This window comes from Mytilus galloprovincialis, chromosome 7 (genome assembly GCF_965363235.1).
Source record: "Mytilus galloprovincialis chromosome 7, xbMytGall1.hap1.1, whole genome shotgun sequence".
Classification (NCBI taxonomy): Eukaryota; Metazoa; Mollusca; class Bivalvia; order Mytilida; family Mytilidae; genus Mytilus; species Mytilus galloprovincialis.
Genome location: NC_134844.1, coordinates 56,721,238 through 56,746,154, shown reverse-complemented (window position 1 = coordinate 56,746,154; position 24,917 = coordinate 56,721,238). Strand labels below are relative to the sequence as shown.

The 24,917-nt window shown below is 31.8% G+C and overlaps 2 long non-coding RNA genes across 5 annotated transcripts; one reads left to right on the top strand and one right to left on the bottom strand.

Annotated features, from left to right (window-relative positions):
- Positions 1-4: 4 nt before the first annotated feature.
- LOC143083345 (uncharacterized) lies at positions 5-24,619 on the top strand. 2 transcript variants are annotated; one of them, XR_012980653.1, is made up of 4 exons: positions 5-198; positions 14,564-14,641; positions 22,446-23,768; positions 24,286-24,619. It is a non-coding gene; the product is annotated as an uncharacterized LOC143083345 (long non-coding RNA). The 2 variants fall into 2 exon arrangements; XR_012980652.1 differs by having other exon boundaries at positions 22,446-24,619.
- Positions 12,464-24,917, bottom strand: LOC143083344 (uncharacterized). 3 transcript variants are annotated; one of them, XR_012980651.1, is made up of 3 exons: positions 24,882-24,917; positions 15,655-15,746; positions 12,464-13,515 (listed from the first exon to the last, which is right to left on the bottom strand). It is a non-coding gene; the product is annotated as an uncharacterized LOC143083344 (long non-coding RNA). The 3 variants fall into 3 exon arrangements; XR_012980649.1 differs by having other exon boundaries at positions 24,665-24,884; XR_012980650.1 differs by lacking the exon at positions 24,882-24,917 and adding an exon at positions 19,059-19,133.

The window sequence follows — 24,917 nt, the reverse complement described above, 5'->3', positions numbered from 1 at the left end:
TACACGTCTTCGTCAAAGGTTCAGATAATTGTGCATGCTTGGAAAGTGATTTCTTCATTTATCCAGGAAATAGAACTTACATTGCTGATTTTTTTCTTTTTTGACTACAACAATATTTTATCTTTATACAACCGAAAGCAAGTTAAAATGCAAAAGGAAATAATAAGACAGGAAAGATTTCAACAACAGATAGTAAAGGTAGGACACGTTGCATATACATTGTTTTATTCTTTATATCTGACAAAAATATATTTAAGGAAATATTCGAATGACACTTTTTGCAACTTGTTGTCTTAATGGAAATAAGTGATCTCGTATTCTTAACTTGCAATAAATTAATAACTAGAAAGTATTTATTAATTATGTTGTTTTATTAAACTTTAACAGTAAACATTTATTTACTGAAATTCTCCAAATTATTTTGGATAAAGAAAAAGCCTAATCTACAAATTTAGCAAAGAAGATTTTTTAAATACATATGTTCCGACTCAATTGTGTTCGTTTTTTATTTTTATTTTTGTTTTTATCATTTATCCTTTGAGTATTTTGAGATTTCGCGTTGTTTTCTATTGATTTTCATCCGTTTGTTAATGGTGCTTTGACGAAGTACAAAAATATACCAAGTCTTGTAAGTAGTTAATATTAATATCGAAATGTATTCAGAAAACAAAATAACAAAGGCAGTAATCCGTTTACGCCAACAAATGCGCCCTTTTGCGCACCATGTTTTGTTCTTTTAATGCTATGTTTGCGCCACCTGTTTTAATATTACATAGTATTATATGCGCAAAAAACTAAATTATACCAATTCCCTCTTTATCCGAGCTTGGTCTTATTTCCCCATCATTAATTTTCGTCAAACGGGTCAAAATTAGACCGGTGTTAAAGCTTACTGGACTTTGATTTTAGAGATGTATAAATACCCTGCCTCATCAATCACAGTGACTGTGTTTTTGTTTAATGTCTTTCTGCTTTGTATCGATCTGATGAGTTGAGCATTTTTCAACTGATTTTAGAGTTCTTATGTTGTGCTATTATAACACCATTGCCCTAGGTTATGGGATGCTTGAGCGCCAACAAACATGTTTAACATTATTTAAGTGCCTGTACCAAGTAAAATGCCTGTAGTTCAGTGGTTGTCATGACTTCATGTCTGTCATTATTGTTTTTTGTAAATTGTTTTGTTACAAACAAGGCCGTGTTTTCCCATTGAATCTTCATATTTTTTTATTTCGTGGCCTTTTATAGCAAACTATACTTATGCGCTTGTTTCATTGTTGAAGGCCGTGCGTTGACATCTATAATTTGTTTGAATTTGGGTGGAAAGTTGTCTCATTGGAATTCATCCTGCATCTTCTTATTTCCATATTTGTTTATATATTACACTTGGTGAATAGTCAATTTTGATATTGCATTGCATTGCATCGCAGTACTCTTTTTCCCAAATATATTATTTTGTTTTGAAAGACAAAAATGTTTTGTTATTTTAAGGAAATTTGTTTATAGTCATTTTCATAAACACTTGAAAATGAATTTCCCTCGCCTTACGGCTCGTGAAATTTAACATTCTCTCGACTGGTATTTTTCGCAAATACCCCTCCTTAACATGATATATCTGTTCACAAACTGATCATTTGTCAACCTAAGGATTATTTAAAAGGCATTGATGTGTAGTAAATGCATGGGCAATTGTGAATCCACAACAATTCCTTTCTTTTACAATGCTTGATTAAAATTTTGCAATCAAGAAATTTGCTGACAAATAAAAAAACTAAACTGTAGAAAGAGAAATCCTGCTTTAATTAATGTGCAAAACTTTATGACATTTGATTCAATTGACCTCTATACACTTTTTTTTAATCAGCATACCGTGAGCAAACTAGCCGGGGTTAATTCAAATGTTATCCAAATTAGGAAATTTAAAACACTAATGGGAGAAGTCAACAAACACAGAGGAATTTTATTCAATTCCAACACAAAATTTTGGACATATTTTTCGTTAATGTAACTTAAAACTAATCCTGACCAGTCCTTAGATCATCATACATAATATTCCCTTTACTCACACAAATGACATTAACACTTATAAATCTAACTAACTTTATAAAAATCTAACTGATTTTATGAAAAAAAACTATGTTGACACAAATTTAAATTCATTTACGACCATATATATAGTCTATTTTTATAAATATATATTTAACAGAAGCCGGATAAATGATCATGCATAACTGATTTCATCCGATTAAGCATTTAAGAAAGATTCCAAAAGAGTTGCTGGGAAAATGTACAAAAGCAACCAAATAGCATGCATAATTTTTTTCCCAATGACATTAATAGATTCACATATTGATTTTTGCTTGGAAACATCCAGTAGCAAATATTTCAGGCATGTTGAGGATGAGTCACATGTTGTATACTGTATAAGCTTGTAAATAATTTTGGTTTACAATAAGTATCCAGCATGTATCGGAATTTGTGTCATGTCTACTCTTGTGTTTTAATATTTTGTTGACACCATACGAAATAAATTTTAGGTCATATGATTAACGATCAAAAATATACCATGCCCATTATTTGTTTTCGTGGACCCATTTTGATCCAGCAAATACAAATTCAAAATTAAAATTCACTGTGAAGAACAAGACTTAATATTGATACGTAAAAAAACCCAAACAAGTGTCCGAGTTTGGTGTTATGCTCCTTTAGACTGAAAATTTGAGATTTTACGTTAAAATAAAGTCACGGATTCATAGAATTACATAGCATAATGGTAAATCCGTTTTCGTTGGTAAGACCTTGTGTATGTTATCGTTTTGTATACATTTGTATTATTTGCTACTGGACGTTAGTAAAAAAATAGGACAATCTACAAATATGGAGGTTAGTAGTAGACTAAATTTAAAAGTACTATCTAAACTTATTGTAACCGATAAACCGACGAGAAAGTATGATATTGTCATGAAAATAAATGCATTGACATTTCTAGGCGTTTAATAACCTTCAAAAAAGTTATTAAGAAATGTGTACATGTACATGGAAGTTTACATGTGGTTCACTATTTAAAATTTCCCGGTATGATTTTAATCATCTGGAAAAGGGAAAGGGGGATACGCTGTTGCTCTATAGAAAATAACTCGATGGTAGAAAAAAGGTACGAGACCTTTTACGTAAATGAGTCGTCAATCCAAAGGCAACAAACATCGAAAGACATATATACTTCAATACACAGTCTCTAATAAGAAAAAAATGCGGATAAGTATTTAATAAACTATGAAGGATCTACCATCCACCCAATTTTTTTTTTATAAATATATACATACATGTATATATATTACAAATTAAATACACAAAAATAGTTTTAAAAGCAGAATTGTCTAGCGCTTCCATCCATCTTTAGACTTTTCAAGACTATGTACATACATATATATATATATACAACTCGTCTAAACATCAATCCAACAATGTTAGATCTGTAAATTTGCTTTCGCAAATTTTTTGTTCTTCCCTCGCCGGGAATCGAACCCATGCTACCAGTGAGATATCGTGACACCAAATCGCCTGCACTGTAACCGGCGCGCTATACCACACGACCACCTGGGCTCATATAATATATATATACAACTCGTCTAAACATCAACCAAACAATGTTACATCTGTAAATTTGCTTTCGAAATGTTTTGTTCTTCCCTCGCCGGGATGCGAACCCATGCTACTGAGATATCGTGACACCAAATCGCCTGCACTGTAGCCGTCCCGCTATATGTGTCTATAATACTAAAATTACGAGGTCCAATTTGTCAGCCGTCATCACGTAAAAACGACGAATCAAAGAATTCAACTTTACATATAACTAATATAGTACTAAGGTGTAGATTAAAAATTACACCACTCCAGGCCCTTTTGTTTTCCACGTAATTAATATTGTCAATAATTAAGAAGTTCCGGGTCGAGTCCGATACCGATACCAATACTATATTCACCTGTTACCTATTACCTTATCTGTACGTTCCCCATCTGACAGGCGCACCAACAAACGGTGTATTCAGAATTAATATGCTACAGTATATACACGGGTCATAATCACAGGGTTGACACTACTAAATTGTCGAATTGTTACCTATTGTAGTATTTTAATCAGTAAGACTTTCTAAGATAACATCACGAATACTAAAAATCTGGACTAAAAATAAGGCGTATAGGTACAGTTTTCAATTTGTTAGCGGGCATGACGTAAAACAGCGAATCAAAGAATTTAACTCTATTTATAACTAATATAGGACAATGCTGTTGATTAAAAAATACTCCATTCCAGGACCTTTTGTTTTCCAAATAATTAATATTACCAAAAAGTGATAAGTTCCAGTTCGACGGGTTCAAACAGAAAGATTTGAAAGCAGAGAAAACTGTGTATCTTATAATCGGCATGACTTTATCAGATGACAATACTAATACTAAAATAGTGCTTGCGCATAGTTATATACTTCAATTCAGTCACGGACCCGCGATATCACGGGTGTGTTCAATATATATATATATATATATATATATATATATAAGTACGTCTGAGTCAGTGACAACCCTACAACAGATGTATCCATCGGATCGCCATCAATGATGGTGATACATGGCTGTGTACATAATGTATATACAACTCGTCTAAACATCAACCCAACAATGTTAGATCTGTAAATTTGCTTTCGCAAATTTTTGGTTCTTCCCTCGCCGGGATTCGAACCCATGCTACTGTGATATCGTGACACCAAATCGCCTGCACTGCAGCCGTCCCGCTAGACCACACGACCACCTGGGCTCTCAAAAAATTTACAGATCTAACATTGTTGGGTTGATGTTTAGACGAGTTGTATATACATTATGTACACAGCCATGTATCACCATCATTGATGGCGATCCGATGGATACATCTGTTGTAGGGTTGTCACTGACTCAGACGTACTTATGAATATAATTATTTTCTGTGACTGTATCTTACATTAATTTGTAGGATCCTTTACTATAGATAATTTAGCTGATCTGTAACAATAACATCTTCATGCCTTATATATCATGTACTGTAGTACGCCGCTAGATTAAAACTGACGTGGAAAGGTAACACATGCCCACCGAAAGCTCTTTTTTTAAGAGCCCAGGTGGTCGTGTGGTCTAGCGGGACGGCTGCAGTGCAGGCGATTTGGTGTCACGATATCACAGTAGCATGGGTTCGAATCCCGGCGAGGGAAGAACCTAAAATTTGCGAAAGCAAATTTACAGATCTAACATTGTTGGGTTGATGTTTAGACGAGTTGTATATATATATATATATAAACGTACAATATCATAAAAAAAAAACAACACTTACTGTGCCTTTGCAATAAATAACTAAGGAGTCCGCAACTGGCATATTGTTAGGTAATTTTCTCTTAATTCAGCAGTTGTGTTGGTAAAATAACCATATTCATTATTAATCGTTCTGGTTGTGTTTATTTTCTTTATCATTCTGTGGTTTTTTTATTTACCTTACATGATAAACCGAATTGTTCGGAATATAGCAATTGCACTGGAGGACATTGATATTATGTCCGGAAACACAGTTATCGTCTTTGACTTTCGTTGTCCGACGAATACTGACCCCATTGTGGACAGTGTGTTACTTGTCAATTCTTTTTATACCCCTTCAAAATTTATTTCCTAATGTTTAGGCCTCAACTAGCAAAAAAGAGGGATGAAGTTACACTATAAAAAAATTGGCCTTGAATCTTAAAATAAACTAGTGATTTGGTCCAGCTTAAAAAGTAACAAAATAGCATTTCGGAAGCTGTAAATGATCATAAAAAAATTATAAACTTAACTATAACCTTAGGTTGCCTTCGGTTGTTGTCTGCTCTTTGGTCGGGTTGTTTTCTCTATAATAATTCTTCATTTCCATTCTCAATGTTATACATTTGTACCAAATAGTATTGTTATACGCATATTCACATTACATGTACATGTATTACAACATGTCGGTATCTATATTTTGACATTGCAAAATATCACTTTCTTTGACTCAAATGACTACGTTCCACTAAATTGAATGTTCGATATGTATTGATTAATATTTTAGTAAGTACACTTATATTTATTTGTACTTTGTGTCTTTTTTATTTTGGAAATACAATTGAGAATGGAAACGGATAATTTGTTAAAGAGACAACAACCCGACCAAAGAGCAGACAAAAGCCGTGGGCCACCAAAGGGTCTTAAATGCAGCTTGGAGGCGTGTAGCTGGCCACTATAAACAAAAATATATACTAGTTCAGTTATAATGGACGTCATACTAAACTCCGAAATATACACAAGAAACTAAAACTAAAATCATACAAACTAACAAATTATAGGCCAGAGGTTCCTGAATTGGGACAGGTGCAAATATTTGTCGGGGCTAAACATGTTATTTTAAAGATTCATCGCTTCCATCATACATGTACCTCTAGCCAGTGTAGAAAAAAAAAACACAAAACAATATGCACATTAAAACTAAAAAGAAGTCCGAGCCCGATGTCAGTGTAGGTATACCACAGCCCTAACGGACTCTGTCATGTGCAGGTGCCCACTGTGGAAACTCAACAAAATGACAATCATACATAAATTAAGAAAGACTACTAGCAGTTACATGTACTGACATACCAGCTCCTGACAAAACTTAAAATGATTGAAAGATTAAATGCTCATCATGTATGAATACCCTGCCACGTTCGGTGTTTTGCTTTTGTTAAACAAAAATATATTTTGTATCCATACGACGAGTTAAGCTTTTTTCAACTGATTTCTATAGTTTATTCTTTGTTGTACTATCAATGGTCAGGGGGAGGGTTTTCGCCTTCAAACATGTTTGTTTTTAGTGTGCTATTCCCAAGTCAGAAGCATGCAGTTTATGTGTTGTCGTTGGTTCATGTCTGTCATATTTGCTATGTAAATTGTTTTGTCATAAATTAGGCCGTTAGTTTTCTCTATTGAAAAGTTTCATATTTTTTATGTCAGATCATTTGATAGATGGATATACGGTATGTATTTTTCATTGTTGAAGGCCGTTTATTATTTTTTTAAATTCAGCATCATTTGAACTTTCGTACCTCGTGGATAATCATATTCTCCTACACATATCAACTCTATGTTCCCAATTTGACATCGTTTTTTTTGGTGCTAAATTCAGATAGTTATTTTTGTTTACGATTTGCTATGTTGTACTTTGTATACTGCTGTTTGTCTTTTCCTCAGTTTTGTTTTTCTGGAATGACATTGTCATTTTTTATTCCGACTTGTTAGTGTGAATTTCCCTTTCATGTCTTCCACCTTTCATTAAGACAAAACAATGCCAAGGTTCAATAGAAACAGACAATGTTAGTTACGGTGGAGGTTTCACGCCAATTTTTAACTAATAAGTATAGTCTAAGCATTACACCTTTCCCGTTAAAACTTTTTAGTGTCCATGCAATATTCTTTCAATTGGTGTTTCATGGAATATATTTGCACAAAATTTTAGGCGGTTTGTTTATGTGTGTACTGTCATATGTTTAACGTTTGTAACTACCGGTTGAATTCAAGATGGTATAAGAAGGGTATTGCCTATCGTTGACGCGCTGTTCCTTTTGTATGAGTATGATGTTCTTTCTGATACAATGTACTTGTAAAATGTCTTTCCCAATATTTCCGTATGTTCTATACTACTTATAAAATCCTGTTATGTATACAATTCCTTTTGTCTATACTGAAGTTTCTTAATCTTACGTATTTCCTTTTACAGAGGGTGGTAGACTATGAATACAGTTCTAATTCGATCATCATCAAAACAAAAATAGAAAAATAAATGTAATTAAAATGTCAATTGTTCTTGAACAATTGAGAGGTCTTTCCTTTTGTAATGTAAAATACATGTTCCAATAGACCTAGAATGTATTGAAAAGCTTTAAAACACACTGAAAATCCTTTAAATAAGGTCAAAAACACATAATTCGCTATATGGGACATGACCTTGACCTTTGACCTTTTGACCTTTGTCAAGGTCATTAGTCCCCAATGTCATTGCTGAAGACCCCATGGGTCTAGGACCTTTGGTTATGTAGTAAAAGCTGATTTTGTCTTTTCAGAAACCTAAATCAGGGGTTATGCCCCTTATAGAAAGGTCAAATCTCTTCGGTCAAAATGTAACAAAGTTGCGCCTTAATAACCCAAACCTTTTCCACTATTTAAAACTTCTATAAGTATAATGGTTTCTGAGATTATCCCATAACAAGGTGTAAGGTCAAAGGTCAAGGTCAACATACACATTTGACCTTGAGATATTTTTCAAAGTCACATGAATTGATGATGAATGGTGAAGATCCTAGGTGTCTACGACTTACGGTTTCTGAGTTTTGGTGGTCAACCAACACCGGTTAATTTTCATAGGGGCATAACCCTACCAATGAGTCGTTGAATCCTTTCGATCCAAATGTAACGAAGAACCGGGGTCTGGTCCTGAACAAATTTCACCCTTCGCTTTTTTTCTACCTCTTACGGTTACGGTGTTTGAACGATAACAAGGTTTTTGGGTTTCGGAGGGATTACTCCGAAAACGACAAAATATTTCGACTCACAGGGTGAGTTCCGGATAGATATTCATGACACCGATACAAAGTGTGAACATGAAAGCGACACGTCTTACGGTTAACGCGGATAAATTTGTTAAAGTTTGGCGGAAGAATAATAATAATAATTAAAAACCAATTGTTCAGAGAACCATTGATGGTCTTTCCACCAGTTTAGAACTTTTTTTATATGAAAATATTAAAATTTGGTATTAAATGTCAATTTTAGCGTCAAATGACAGCTTATTGAACGCTTATTAAAAAAATATATGGTTTCTATAAAAAAAATATATAGAAAAGGGAGATAATCTTTTACTTCTGGTTTAAAAAGTTTACTTCCGGTATTGTTTGATAGTTTACTTGACACTGATTCCAAAAATATATGGTTCTATATACTTTTACATTGATTTAGTACAAAAAATAGCTACTTCCGGTTTACAAAAGGTCACTTCCGGTTGTGTTTTTTAAGGTCACATTGCTTACAACTTAATGCAAGAAGTCCCATGGCTTTATCATGTGTACATATGAGGTAAAAGCAAAGGTCAAAATCTAGAACGTTTAACTGGCATATGACCTTGAGCTCAATTTCAAGGTCATAAACCAAGGACCTCAAATCAAAAGACTCTAGTCCTCTACTTTATATTGTTAATGAGTTATATTACCATACTTATGATATTAGATATAAAAAGGGGGAACACTCGCGTCAAATGTCTACGTACCCTTTCGACTAAAATTTATGTGTTACGACATGTCGTAACTAACAATTGTGTGAAAATATTTTGTCTATATCTTTTATGATTTCTGAAAATAAGAGATAACAAGCCAAAATCAAAATTTTAATCATGACCTTGACCTTTGACCTTGACCTCATTTTAATTTTTTTGGACCAAGGACCTCAAATCAAAAGACCCTAGGCCTCTACCACTTATGGTTTTCCAGTTAAAAATGCATATCACTTATATCAAATATAAAAGGGGAAATAACTCTCATATGGAGTTTCCGGATAGCTTCGGTCAAAATGAATCAAATCATCCTGAGGATATAACGAGCAATTTGGTAAAATAAATTTGTCGGTTTCTTATACGGTTGCGAAGATTAAGCGATAACAAGAAAAACAGTGTTCGGGGAGATAACTCTTATATGAGAAAGTATTCTGTTTAGCAGGGTCAGTTTCAAAAGCGCATAAACTGTTCGATATCATATTTCATTTATCTAAGCGACATCTTGCGAAACAAAAAAACAGCGAAGGAAAAAAAATTAGGCGGAAGAAAAAAAAAATAATAATAATCAGAAGAAAACCAATAGGTCTTTCCACGGAAAAGTGGAAAGACCTAATAATAATAAACAGAAGAAATACAGTAAGGTCTTTCCCTTTAGAAAAAGGAAAGACCTTAATTATTGAATATGCTTGTTTACCGCTAGTTTCATCGATTACTTTGTTGTTTACGAAATATACAATGTCACTTCAATTTCAAACAATTTCCTCATAATGGTTATATTAGAGCTTTCTTATAAATTGACGAAAGGTACGTATGCTTGACGAATCCTACGTAAGACTCGTTTTAGGGATCCTTTATTTTGACATATTTAAATAATAGTTGTGGAATTTCGGACAATTATCCTACATGCAACGACACTTATTAAATTGGACTTTTTTTTTAGATATATTTAGAATTTCGGGAAGTACGATAGGTTAAAATTAATACCACCAGGTCGGAGGAGATAAATCTACAAAATATCCTGAATACATCTAGTAGTCAGACGAATAAAATGTCTCTAAAAGATTAAAAACCGACCCCTCCCCTACTCTTCAATATTACAATGTTGCACTGTTTAACCTCAGAAAATGCCAAAGCAAAGACATTGTCTTCTTCCCTTATAAAAAAATAAGAAAAAATTAAAACACAAATACTTCCTTCATTCAAAATTTGCAACGCTCAAAAATAATAAAATGAAAATGAATAAAAAAGATGATCTACATACTTTGCCATATGCTGGTGCTCGTTTAAGAACTTTTGAATCATCGCCTCTCCTCTGGTAATATTCATTGCCCCCCCCCCACCACCACCACCAAAGTGAATATATGACACACCGCAGCAATGGAACGAATATTTTAGCGTATAATTGCGTTTTGCCTATAGTCCTGAACATTCATGAAATATTAACCACTGAACGATAAGTGACAACTTCGCGTCTATCTTCCAAACATGTGTACTGTTAAATCGTCATTATATTCAAATCTACAATGTATATGGTGCAAAATTATAGATTTATTTTCTTGATATACAAAATCTGTTTTTCTAGATTTATTCAACATTACTTTTTAAAAACATTGTAGCATCATTTTTTTTTTAATCAAATCTCGATATTCCACTTTGACAATTTGCTGAAAGTGTACTATACAAAATAAAAATAAATGTACTTCAATAAAGCCATTGAAAAGTTAATCGTGAAACTCGTGCTTAAAAAATTCCCGCGAAAATGTGTGTACTCGTGGTTTACAGAAGTAACGTATCGGACGTAAGTGTATTTGACACTATTTTATTCTATTTGATTATATTAAAATCGTGTATTATTTGCGATATTATTATTTTTGAAAAATAAACTTGATTTAGAAAAGAATGCTGTTTTACTGGATAAAACAAAGACTTTTAATTGTTATTGTGGAAATGAAATACGTGCTCCCTTTACGTTCGTTCGTACCTTTCGTCAATTTGTAAGAAAGCTCTATGGGGGAAATTGTGTTTAAACGATGGTCACCATCTCTTTATACATACACGAAGGTTTCTTCAAACGTTTGGGTTTTGGTCATGTATGGTATATCATGATATTTTGAGTTTTCTGAGAGTTGGTTAATGTTTACACATAGCTTACTTTGAAAAAAACAAGTACTGCACTAATTGTCGAGAGCAACGGCTTTCGGGTTTTAGATGTTGCATCAGTAATGAAGAAAATCAAATTAAGTTGACAATACTTACACCGCCAATGTATTTTTCATTCGTATACAAGAAGTCTACTTCGTTTCATTGGACCTTTCATTAAAATGTCAGAAAGGGTTTGGTCATAATACATTGTATAAAAAAAAAAGATGCCACATGCAATTTGTGAATGAAAACTTACTGTATCATACAAACATATTTATCAGACATGCATGTGTAACTGATAAGGTTGATGATAGCCCAGAAACGTGTAATACACATGCCTGTCCCAAATCAGGAGCCTGTAATTTAGTGGTTGTCGTTTGTTTATGTGTTACATATTTGTTTTTCGTTCATTTTTTTACATAAATAAGGCCGTTAGTTTTCTCATTTGAATTGTTTTGCATTGTCTTATCGGGGCCTATTATAGCTGACTATGCGGTATGGGCTTTGCTCATTGTTGAAGGCCGTACGGTGACCTATAGTTGTTAATGTCTGTGTCATTTTGGTCTTTTGTGGATAGTTGTCTCATTGGCAATCATACCACATCTTCTTTTTTATATTTTGTATTTGTTTTTGCGTGTTGTATCAGTCTGATCATAATAAAGGATCAAGCCCTTTTTACTGGTTTTTAATGTTTGATCTTATATTTTGTCGTAATAGCACAAGCTATTTAGGGGGAAGGGGGTGTTCACGATTACAAGTATATGTCCGTTCGAAGTCAGGAGCTTGTAATATAGTGGTTGTTGTTTGTAGTCGTTTATCAATTTGTTTCTACATAAATGAGCGAGTTAGTTTTCACAATTGAATTATTTTACTGTTAGTAATGCTGAGGCATTTTATAAGTTGTGTGAGTCTTTCACGTTGTTGGAAGCCGATCATTATATCGTATCTTTATATTCTTTACATGCCCATTTGTAGAATTAGATTCAGAACAAATGGGTTATAGTATTTAAGTAAGATGCACTATGAGAGAGAAAAAAATGGTTGTTGCTTTCGAGATCGGAAAGAACAACAAACAATGTACAGAATATCAGAATAACAAAGAATCTAAACTTTTCATTATTTGCTCTTTCCATGGTACTTTCTGGTCGAAAAGTAAGTACACATGCATTATCAGAAGACAGATAAACATGCACAACAACAAGCAAAAGTGTTGTGGTGAAAACATCAATTGTCGAACACAATGTGACTTTTAATTTGTCTGGGTACAGGAAACATTAAATAAATGCGGTTTGTTAGCTTATTTTAATTTCCTGTTCGATTCCGTATTTGAATTTACACCTGCCCTCAATTTTAATATAGTATATTCCATTTTCTTTCTTTCTCATTTCCTTCGGAATTTCTTCAAAAATAATTGTTCTCATATTCAATGTACATGTATACATGCTTTGTTGCTTTTGGTTGTAAAAGGTTCCTTTGACTATACCTTTCACTGCCACCCATGTTACAAAAGAAAATTCGCTTTGTCTTTCTTTTATTTGCATCGATGCCGTAATGGTGGATGTTGCTGGAACTCGTAGACAACCTTCAGCAACCCATGTAAGCGATTTTTCCTCAGAGTTTTCAATTGCATTTTCTAGCGAGAATCCTTTCGAATATCCAACAGCAGCATTTGCAATATCGCCTGGTGCTGAAAGAGATAATCCAACATCGAAACCCATTGTGTATCCTTTAGTTAAAGAACTTTTACAAGACGACGACGTTTGTCTTTCTGCTCTCAATGTATGCTGTTGTTCGACATTGCTTTTGTTTTCAAAGACAGTTTTGAAAATAATATGAGTTGCGTCTGCATCTTTTCCACCAACGTTGAAATCCTCGAAGATAGGTTCGTCAGGAATAAATTTAACACGAGACCAATCTAGCACCAGATCAAGTTTTTCTTTTTTTCGGGGCAAGCATCTTCGTGTATGTTCTTGGTACAAAGCCCATGCTCGCTTTTTTACTAGTTTATCTAAATCTAATATATTCTTGTCTGTTTGACGCAAATCCTAGAAAAAAAAGATATTGTTGTTTAAGATTATAATATGTCTACAAATCTATCTCTTATTTAATTGCCTTTGACATACCTTGTTAAACATCCTAAATCGTATTCTTTGTACATTTACATCAAATATGAATCGTTTTTGGCTTTGTACTTATATTTTTGTGTTCTTTTACTGGTACCCAGACTCCTTAACATGAAAATGTACAATCGGAGCTAATGGAATACTGTTTTTGATTGTTAATTGTTTTTTTAAGAATCGGTTGCATCCTTAATTTTAAATTCGTTTTCTTGGATTGCATGCATAACGTTATTAATAATTTCCAATTCAAACTATAAGTCTCATTTTCTCAATCAAATATATAGTTCTCGGGTTTAAATGAACACATGAAGTTAAGTGAGCCGGATACACGATATTGATGACGTATTATACAGTGATGCTTATCAGATAAAATGAACTGTGTTGGTTTCTTGAAGATATGTATGTAAACTATTGTCAGTGTAAAATCACTTTATTTTTCTCTTGTCTAAAGTTAAGAGGTCCCCAAGTATGCGACCTGTTATACTTAGGTATTTATTTATCAGGAAATGATTGAATACATATATCGTGAAAAAAAACCTAAACATTCATTTATTTGAAAAATAAGGTCATCTGTTGCAATGACAAAGACATTATGGACATTACATACTTAATTTACATTTCATGTACCCTACGCATTGCCTTTCCCGTCATTTTTGAGAAACCTAAAATTTAATCTTTGAATTCAATATATTGTTATGTATTATTATATTCGAATTCATATGCCACGTGCTGGTTTCGAAAATGTTGACAGGCTAGTGATACAGTAGTTGAACCATCCAACCACTGAGGTCCCTTTTTGGCAATGTATAACACCTGGAGATATAGTTCTCTTTTTAAAGAGAGCATTCTTAAATTCATTTATTTACTTTTGGTGTAGGGTTATTAAGCTTATATCTAAGTTATCACTATCTATATTCAAAAGAATGAGATTTAATAATAATAAAAAAAAAACATTTTATTATCTTTATTACAGGACACTGTACCAGTTGGGGAATGTACAAAATAAGCGGCAGCAAGTAGGGAATAACAACAGATGGAAAGAAAGCTAATCGTAAGTAAACAAACAAAAAAGAAGCCGTAGACTGAAATTATACTTAATATCATATGACACAATATAAACATTAATATAAATGTTTCCGAATTGCAACGAATTTGTTGGTGTTTTGTTTTGATTTTCTCTAACACTGGTCAATTTAAGTTTTCCGTGACTGTGAGGAATTTGTATGATTTATTTTTGTACTATTCAGTATAAGTTCTGTTTTATTGTCTGCATAGTTGTTGTCGAAGGTACAAGGCTTATATTTTAATACGCCAGTCGCGCGTTTCGTGTACATAAGACTCAACAATGACGATCTGTTCAAAACAGTTATAAAGGCAAACAAGTACAAAGTTTAATAGTATTGATGATCTAATATTCTTAATAATTGCACCAAATACGACTAAGGTAATCTATGCATGGAATAAAGACACAAGATATATCATTCAGAGTCGCGTTTCATTTTAATTGACCCCTGCTTAGCATTCCCTTATCTTTACGAATTTAGCTACTAGTATTCATAGTCCATGTACAACAGTTACTGGTACATTGGTAAATCATGTCATATTAACATGACTTTTTGTTGCATTTTGCTTGTATAACAGTCAATTGCCAAGGTAACACATAAAAAAAACTATTGACTCTTCCTCTGGTATCTTTTGCTCCTCTTTTGTAATCGAACCATACAATAATATGCATAATATATCTTTATCGCTTGGCAGATGATATGAATGTTTGTGGATCATCAAAAAAACATTTCTCCCGTGTAACATATTAATTAAGCCCTGTTTGTCAAAACATTTTGGAATTTGTGGCCCTCAATGCTCTTCATTTTTGTACTTTAGTTTGCCTATTTTGGAGTCGAACTTTATTGATGAGTCTTTCGCTGACTTAATGCATGTCTAGCACAAGCAATATTATAAACCTTATATCTGTGATGAGTTGATTTGACCTATTTAAAAAGTTTTATTTTTTTTATTTATCTCATTGAAATGAATCCCACAGATCCTTTTATTCATACAACTTACGTCATCCTCAATGAAGTCATTACAGCAGCAACAGCAGATGACCGAACCCATTTATAAGTTGCTATCTTATTGGATTATACTTGCTTGTCATCCTGAAAAATGATAAAAATGAAGTGTTGTAGTTAAACCAATACTTAAAGATTTTTAGCCCAGTATATTACATGTATCATTCTCACAGCAATAATTGCTTTGATTTTATAAGGAATTGTTTTGCCTGCATCTCACATAGTTCTTTTTTATTGATTTTTACATCTTTCAAGCAGGGTTCAGGTTCTTTGGTTTTGTAGATTTTCCAATTAGGCATACAGACATTGAACAAATCCAAATTTCACAATATATTCACTTGATCCAAAGAATCTTTAGACCTTAAAGGTGTCAATCTGACTTAATTTACCACAAATACACTATCTTAAGTTGTTAATATCAAGTATCGTTAATCTAGTTTTTCATTGTTTTTAAAATATGGCATAGACAAAGAAGGAGGGACTTTCCCAGCCTTCAGTCCTGGGTTTAGAGGGTTCATATTATATCCATTGCTTTAAGTAAACTTTTTCCTATCTGTATTACTTTTAAACGTGGAAGAATATACGAAGACAGCTAAATTAACGACAGGTACTATATATGGAGCAGGATCTACTTATTCTACCGGGGCACATGCGATCACCCTCAGTCTTTGGTGGGTTCATTTGTCTCTATCTTTGGTGGGGTTCATTTGTCTCAATCTTTGGTTGGGTTCATTTGTCTCTATCTTTGGTGGGGTTCATTTGTTTCAATCTTTGATGGGGTTCATTTGTCTCAGTCTTTGGTGGGGTTCATTTGTCTCAATCTTTGGCGGGGTTCGTTTGTTTCAATCTTTGATGGGGTTTATTTGTCTCAGTCTTTGGTGGGGTTCATTTGTCTCAATCTTTAATTTGGTGGTGTTCATTTGTCTCAATCTTTGGTGGGGTTCATATGTCTCAGTCTTAAGTGTTTGTATATTGTATATGATTTGCTGTTGTTTGCCTGTTGGTCTCATGCTTTGTTTTTATCCTTGGCCTTGTTTTATTTTCGACATATGATCTTGAATGTCCCTTTGATAGCTTTCGCCTCTCTTTTAACATCAAAACAGAGGCGAAAGATACCAGAAGGACAATGACAAAATAATATATTTGTCTGCATCTCACAGAGGTTTTTGTTGATTTTTGGAAATGATTTAAATGAAGAAAGTTTCCATACCTTTCAAGCAAGGAAATCAAATTTCATAGTTTTTTGCATTTTTAACTTAACAAAGGTAATCACTTCTTCAGACTAAATTGACCTCAGTTACATTAAGCTTTTCTGTTTAAGCCCTTCCCTCCCCCTTATTTCATTTTTAAACTAGAAACACGTGTAATACACACCATGTAATCTGCACACGGTTTCCGTACATACTTTGAATGACATAATTATTTAATTTTATATCTCCTTGTGTGACGCCAAACGCGCTATTCTACGTCGGAGTTAATGTAAATCTGATCATGTGTCTGTCAGGGTAAGGAATCGGTCCCAATTTTAAAAATCTTTCAATTCTTTATGGGTTGAATTTAGTTAGATAAATAAAATTGCATAATAGAAAAGAAAAATCAGGTTCTTAACTTTTATTTTTGCCTAGTGTGATTCTTTGTTACATGTTTTGTTTTTGTTTTATAATGAAAAAGATGATAACACAATGTTGACTACTGAACCCCTATTTTGACATAACCTATTGTGTCTGTTTGTTTTGTTTACTCATCGTTGTCAATATAATGAATTTGATGCATCTTTCATACAATTGAGAGGTTTAGCTAGCTATGAAACCAGGTTCAATCTAATATTTAAAAAAATGCCTGTTCAAAGTCAGGAACATGACAGTTGTTTTTTTTTATGTGTTTAAGCTTTTGATATGCCATTTGATTTGGGGCTTTCCTTTTTGAATTTCTCTCGAAGTTCAGTCTTTTTGTGATTTACTTCTTTCATACGTAACCCTCAATTATGTGTTATAGAAACTAGTAGCGAGCATCTCCAAAATTTTAAGTCTAAAACTTTCAATTTCATTGAACATAGTTTACAGCGGTTTTAAATGTATTTCTAATACTAACATCTTAATCGTAACATTAGTTTGTGATTCGTATTCAATCTTTCGATATGTCTCGAAGTGTGTGTTGCTGATAATTATTTTCACAGAAGATATATTGATTATGCAGGTATTTGTGAACTACATTGATCTTCTTAAGAACGTACTTGTTACAACACTGTAATGGTACTATATTCAAATTTGCTAAACATTCAAACGAAGATACGATTAAAATGACTTCTAGTTCGTATTAAATATTCTATTACCAAATTGAGATAGTTGTGAATACTACATGAATTTGGTCCTCTCCACGAGGTCTCGCAATTATGATATCAACCAAAAGGTGAACTCTAAGGGTAAAACATCCACAGTTCTTATTAGATAATGAAATGTTTTGAACAATTTAAAACTTTTTATATCATCTAAACATTAACATTGCAGTTTCGAAAGATTTCATCACTCTTATAAACGCTTTTGGATTCTATGATTAACATATGTTTTTTGCATGAGCACTCTACTAACTAAGAGTAGGAAATATTAAGAATATAATTAATGGAATGCTTATGAGTGTGTTTATTTTATTTATTGAATGTTGTTACCTATTGTATAAGGCAAATGTTTACCATCCAAGCGAGGCAACACGTGTCTGCGTATGAAAACATCTAGACGAACCAAACAAACGCTAAGGGTCCAGGTGATCATTTTTTTCTTTTTCATTTGTAATACTAGACACGACCCTTTATTTTATAGTTTCAGTAGGAATCTTGGTTAAAGTTTATCGAAATAATTTCAATATCGAGTTTTTATAACATTGTATAAATTGAGTATATTTACTCGCCTTATCATCATATATCAAGTGAACATATCGCGTTATTCAAATTTGTTTTCAGAGATAAATGATTGTAATCTGAAATATTTTGTCAGTCTCTTAAATAAATTTAAACGTTTTGATAATGTTTAACATATTTTTGTTTACTTTAATCACTTCCGCGTTTTATTTTTGTATAGATGTACCTAGTCGTCAAATTTTAGATTTATGATTTTCCTTTTGATATTGAGAGACGTGATCTATCATATTGTAATTTCAAAAAACGGTTTCATTGTTATTTAAGTTTTATAGGTATTAGGTTACCGAGCAAATTTGGTTATATAAAATGTTCGATTATTAAAAATAAAGTAACTTAAATATCATACAACCAACATATACAATTAATCATATTGCATTTCATCATAACGAGAAATTCTTCAATACAAATTACCATAACAATCAATAAATATTACTTGCTGAGTCATAACATTGATCTAATACTACAAGCTGCACTATTTTACTTACAGTTTAAGCTAGGATTTTACATGTTTAAGGTCGTCTGTTGATAATAAGGTTTGCGCATGTGTATGGCTAATTTGCATAAATTAAATTGAAGTAGTGAACTGCTATGTTTCTGCAGGATATAACTTGAAGCAGAAAAAGTTATTGGAAATCAATTGGAATTCTAGAATACAGTGTATATTACGTAACATAGTTTTAGGAATATATTGTTTCACACAACGTATAATATTGCTGATCGAATAAAACCATTAAATCCAGATAAAGATATCGATTAAATATCTCTATAGATATGTTTATAAATATTACAGTATCATATGGTTTGGACATGTCTATTTAAAAGACAAATAGTCTTTGTTGTTCTTGAATCTTTTTAAAGTTTATGATTAGAATATATTTTTAACCACTGCATAACGACATAAATATTTACAAGTTTATTACTTCCTAGTTACATGACATAAATCGTATTTTACTTTGTAATATTTTATTTACTATAATAAGTAGAGAGCTTTATACTTATCACCAATCTTATACACAAATATTTCAGACGCCAAAAAACGAAGTACTTATTGGCGTACACAATAGACTATACAAAATTGCGATTCTAGCAAACTTCATAAGCAATTCGTCCTATCTCACAAGCGTAATTAAACAGGTGATTCCTTCCAACATAGCAGTCTGAATGTTAACAAATACTATATTCGATAATTGTGAAGACTAGAAATAAACGTCTGAACTCAGTTTTAGTATGAAAACAAAGTTCTTAGATACAATATGACTAACTTCGTTTCGGACTCAAATAGCTAGAACTTGTTTATTGTTGAAATTTGAACTGACGTAAATATACCAACCAAACCTGTCTGCAGTTAAATTGACCCTTGTAGATGAGTCTTATTTTTTGAAACAATGTAAAAATATTAAAAAAATAGAAAAAGTATTTTAGTAACTATACTTTGGCATGCAACAAATGGCATTTTCATATGACGAAATGGTATGCAGCATATTTCAAGGGTGTGTTGGGCAATAGGGAAAGGGAATTTTTATATCTGTATACATCTTGCATATTTATAGAATTGACTTCTCATCGATTTAAACAGCAGTTGTAAATGTGTATGTTATTCTCAGTTAAAGAGTTAAACACGTAAACAAGTCTCCTTCCGCCCATGTATCCCAAACTATGTTTTAAGAATAAAATAAATGTTTGTTAGAAAACATCCCTTATATGATTTAAATTCTTTTGATTACTTAACCGTGTGTCTTTACCCACAACAAAAAATAAATGCACACCTTAAGTCTACAGAAATAACTTGAATAAACAAAGCACTGGAAAAAAGAAGAAAGCAATATTGAAAATTAAACGGAAAAATTATTGTTATGACTATACTTTTGACTGACAACTATTATATGGGATGATGCAGCGAATCATAGTTCTAGTTATATTCAGTTTATGTTAAAAATAAATGTCAGAGTGTTCTGAATAAAACTTCTACCTATATTCGTGTTGTTCCTATTTGAGGAAGAGATAAGCCGATCTTCTTCCGTCGCCATGTGTATAATATTCCATTTTAAGGCAGAAATAATTTTATGGTCGAACACATCCATAATGACATATTAAGTTAAATTTGAGTCGTTTACAGACTATGTAACATAATATTGTCCCAAATTCCACTTTCTAGGAATATAAATATTTTCATTATAGCAAACATCCATTATTTCTAATGATTGATTATAGTCTTAATCATTTACAGATAATGTTACTTTAAATTGACACAAGCCACAAAAAGAGAGTGAATATACATAAAAAAACTGAAATAAACAGAGCACTGACAAATATGAATGAAATAATGTTCAAAATTGGTGCAAACGCGAAAAAATATAATAATAACTATACTTTCGCCTGGAATACATGAACTGATAACATAATTTTAATAAAGGACACCATAACATCATATTTTTACCCCCGTGCGTAACTAGACAATTTATTAAGTTAATCATAAGAAAAATTGAAACAAAACTCCTTTTATTTAAGAGTTTTGGAAACATTTTTCTTAATTGAAAAGCCTCTTAGCCAACAAATAATTCTCACAAATGATATTTTTGAAGTATCAAAAATATGTAAAAATTGGTCTGAAATGATATATATATCGGCATGTTATTATGTTTCAATTTAACATCACAACCATAGTAACTTACTTTGACACCCTTATCAAATAAAAAAAAAAAGACATTTAACTCGCTCACAAATGGATTGACCAAATTGTTATTACCAAATGAATATATCTTTCATGTTTCTTATTTTTTTCATTTAAAAAAAAAACCAAATATTTAAAATTCCAACATATACAGATAACATTCTTATTCATACACGTATTTATCGATTAATAATTACACAATATATATATATATATATTTATCCATGTCCTTGTGAAAAAGGTAACGTAGTACATTTTGTACATTTTACAATGTATTGTAATGCAGTCATTTAATATTGCACTAGTACCTTTAAATATTCCGTTTAAGAAAAGACACCCGTAGTATCAGTTATTAATTTGAAATGTTAAATTGTAAATTGACAGGTTAACCAGTCGATGAATGCATTTAAATAAATTGATGTTCCGAAACGATAATATCTGTATTTATTTTGAAGAGGTTTGACAAATTATATGTTAATGTTGAAGTGTCAAAGGGGATGTTTTGCTAAATAATGAAAAGACACACTTCATTGTATACATATCTTTCCCATTCAAGTGGGCATTGTAATAGTGAAATACTATATTCAATAATAAGAAGTTAACGAAGATCGTTTGATAAAACATACTTACAACTTAATAAAATGTATATATTCATGATAGTTTAACATTTTAAAAAGTCCCAATAATGTATTGCTCGTATTTTTCTTATGTTTGTTTGTGTGTGTATTATTTTCTTTTAGTCTTGACAAGTGTGATAACTGGTCGTCGGCTGTTTTATATTTGATATGTAGTGAAACTTAAATATAGAATAGATTTATTTGAAAACGAAACAGAAATGCACATGGGTATACTTTTTTCAAAATGGAAGCTGAATATTCTTTTTTGTTAAACGAATCGGTACATGTTTGCGGTGTGATATTTTATATTCTGTGATTCGATGAAATAGGAGAACTAAAATTGAACTGGAAATGATAATTATATTTATAATGACACGTTTGAACATAAAAAAACATATACTACTCTCTGCTAAACGAAAGGCAGGAATGTTTCATTGTTCTATTGTATACGATTTAAAAAACATTTTAAATGTAAGGACACTATTTGACATTTAAATTCTATATTAGTGGATAGAATGTTTGCAATTGTATTGATTTTCGAAAAACTCTTCGATCAAATATCTTCTACCTATTTATTTTTGTAGACTAAACTTTTAGGTTGAAAAGAAGATATATTAGCTGTTGTGAGTTATGAATAGTGATATAATCTGAAAGGGTTTGTAATTATGAAGGCCAAAGTATACTCGCAACGTAATATAGACATGATAAATGAGTAGATAATTTTACTTGAATAGTTTTTCAAAATTTTGTTTTTCATACCAAGAATGATTTGAAAACAAACCTTGATATTTGTCTGTCATGAACGTGTTCTTAAATGGTATGGTATCGAAACAAGACCGAATGCGCTAAGGAACACGTGTTATTGTGCATAAAGATTTACAAATAGTCTTAAAAACAGTAAACGGCATCAAGTTTAATGCACATATTTTGTTAATTTTTTTTTTACAAAACCAGATTAAGAATCAGGGCTACAATGTATACACGAGAAAGACGCCATCCCTAATTTCAAATGCTATTTAAAGTTATATGACCATGAAAAAAAATTCTCATGACAACACTAAGTTACATGGGAAAAAACTTCGCCAAGACTTACAGTCTACCAGTAATAGTACCTACCGACCGGTCCATTAAAAATGTATTCGAACCAGTCCGAAGTATATGTTTTCGGCAGTTTTTACACAATACTGAACTTTACTAGACAAAATATGAACAGGACACGACCAACTTGTATATGTACACAAGTAAAAAATCAATAATAACGAACTCCAATAATTCAGGATATTTCAAATGTAGCACGATTGTCAGAGAAACAACAAGTAAACGAATATAATCTTCAGCATATTTAAACAACTCAGGAATATAGCCTTTGACAACTAAAAATACAGTATATTTGATTAAACTTTATAAGTTGTAGTTTTTAAGAATAATTATCTATATTAATATAAGGTCAATGATATTTTAGTGCTGAAAAGTACAAGAGAGGATGTGATATCGATCAAGTAAGTGGCATACAAGTGAGAGGCTTGGCTAGCTATTAAACCAGGTTTAATATCCCCTATTTTCTACATAAGTAAAAACATGTACCAGGTCAGGAATATGACAGTTGTTTTCCATTCGTTTGATTTGAGTGAGCTTTTGATTTTGCCATTTGCTATGAAGGGACTTTCTGATTTGAGTTTTTCTTGAAATTCGGTATTTTTGTTATTTTATTTTTTTCAGACTATTACACAATATTGTAATTTACTTTACACTAAAAATGATAACTCAGATTTTCCGATTTTTTAAAACTTTTTGTGTTTTCTAAATGTCTCTAAAGGTTATTTTACCATTCCGTACCAGTTTTGAATCTATTGTTCACATACTGAAGAATCTCTACAAGTACTGATGGAATGTCTGCATATTTAGAGGTGACGTATATCTATTTAACCTGTCTAAAACAACGTGATATCAACTTGTATCAGCTAACCACATAATTGACTCAAATGCAGGCCAATTACGCCTTTCCATTATCCTTTCAAAACACACGAATACTAAGAGTTAGGGCGATTTCGGATAAAGATTTTTCATAGTTGGAACGTGTTTGTGCTTAGATATCACTCTGAGATGTTTATTTCATTTTTAGCATAATTTATTTACTTCATTACCTACTATAATGACAATGACTCTCTCTCTCTCTCTCTCTCTCTCTCTCTCTCTCTCTCTCTCTCTCTCTCTCTCTCTCTCTCTCTCTCTCTCTCTATATATATATATATATATATATATCGTTCGAGAACTCAAACTCGAATTTATATTATTGTGACATATATTGCTGTAGATTAATCGATACAATGATCAACATGACTTGATTGTGTTTACAACTGAGAATGTAAAAATGCTTTCAACATTATTGTTATTTTCTTAATTTCCTATTTCATTATATTTCAGGTTGCATATGAACACATGAGTACCAGCAATACAAGTAATATCGACCACACTTTAAACATTATTGCTGATTTGACAGGATCTACAAACTGCAAAAGCATTAAGTCAAAGACAAATGCAAAACATTTATACATTGGATTGTAACGAATGTGATTTCCTCGAGAGGTCTTTATCAAGAAATCCAATAATATTTGACTAAAACAAAATTATCAGAAACTAGTTTAAATTTTATTTATTAGATATTTTACAGCCAAAAGCCATCTTGGTATTTTTGGAATAACTATTGCTAAAGATATAATATACTAATGCTTCTCTACATTAAATATGATATTTCTAATTTCTGTTGATTTCATACATTTTTATTTCAATTTAATTTACTCACATGTTTGCTTATTTGATATCATTTCATTACGGACTTTTAAATCCGTAATGACTTTGGTATTTGACAAACCATATATATCCAAATGATAAAGACTATCAGAACACACATGAATATTCCAAATCATTTTCAAACAACAATCATTGACAGAAAGCTTTTTTAACATCAATTCAATTCCTATCCAAGTATACAAATCTAAAACGTTCCATTGATCACTTACCAGAGTTTAACTTGATTTACAAAGTTATACCATTGG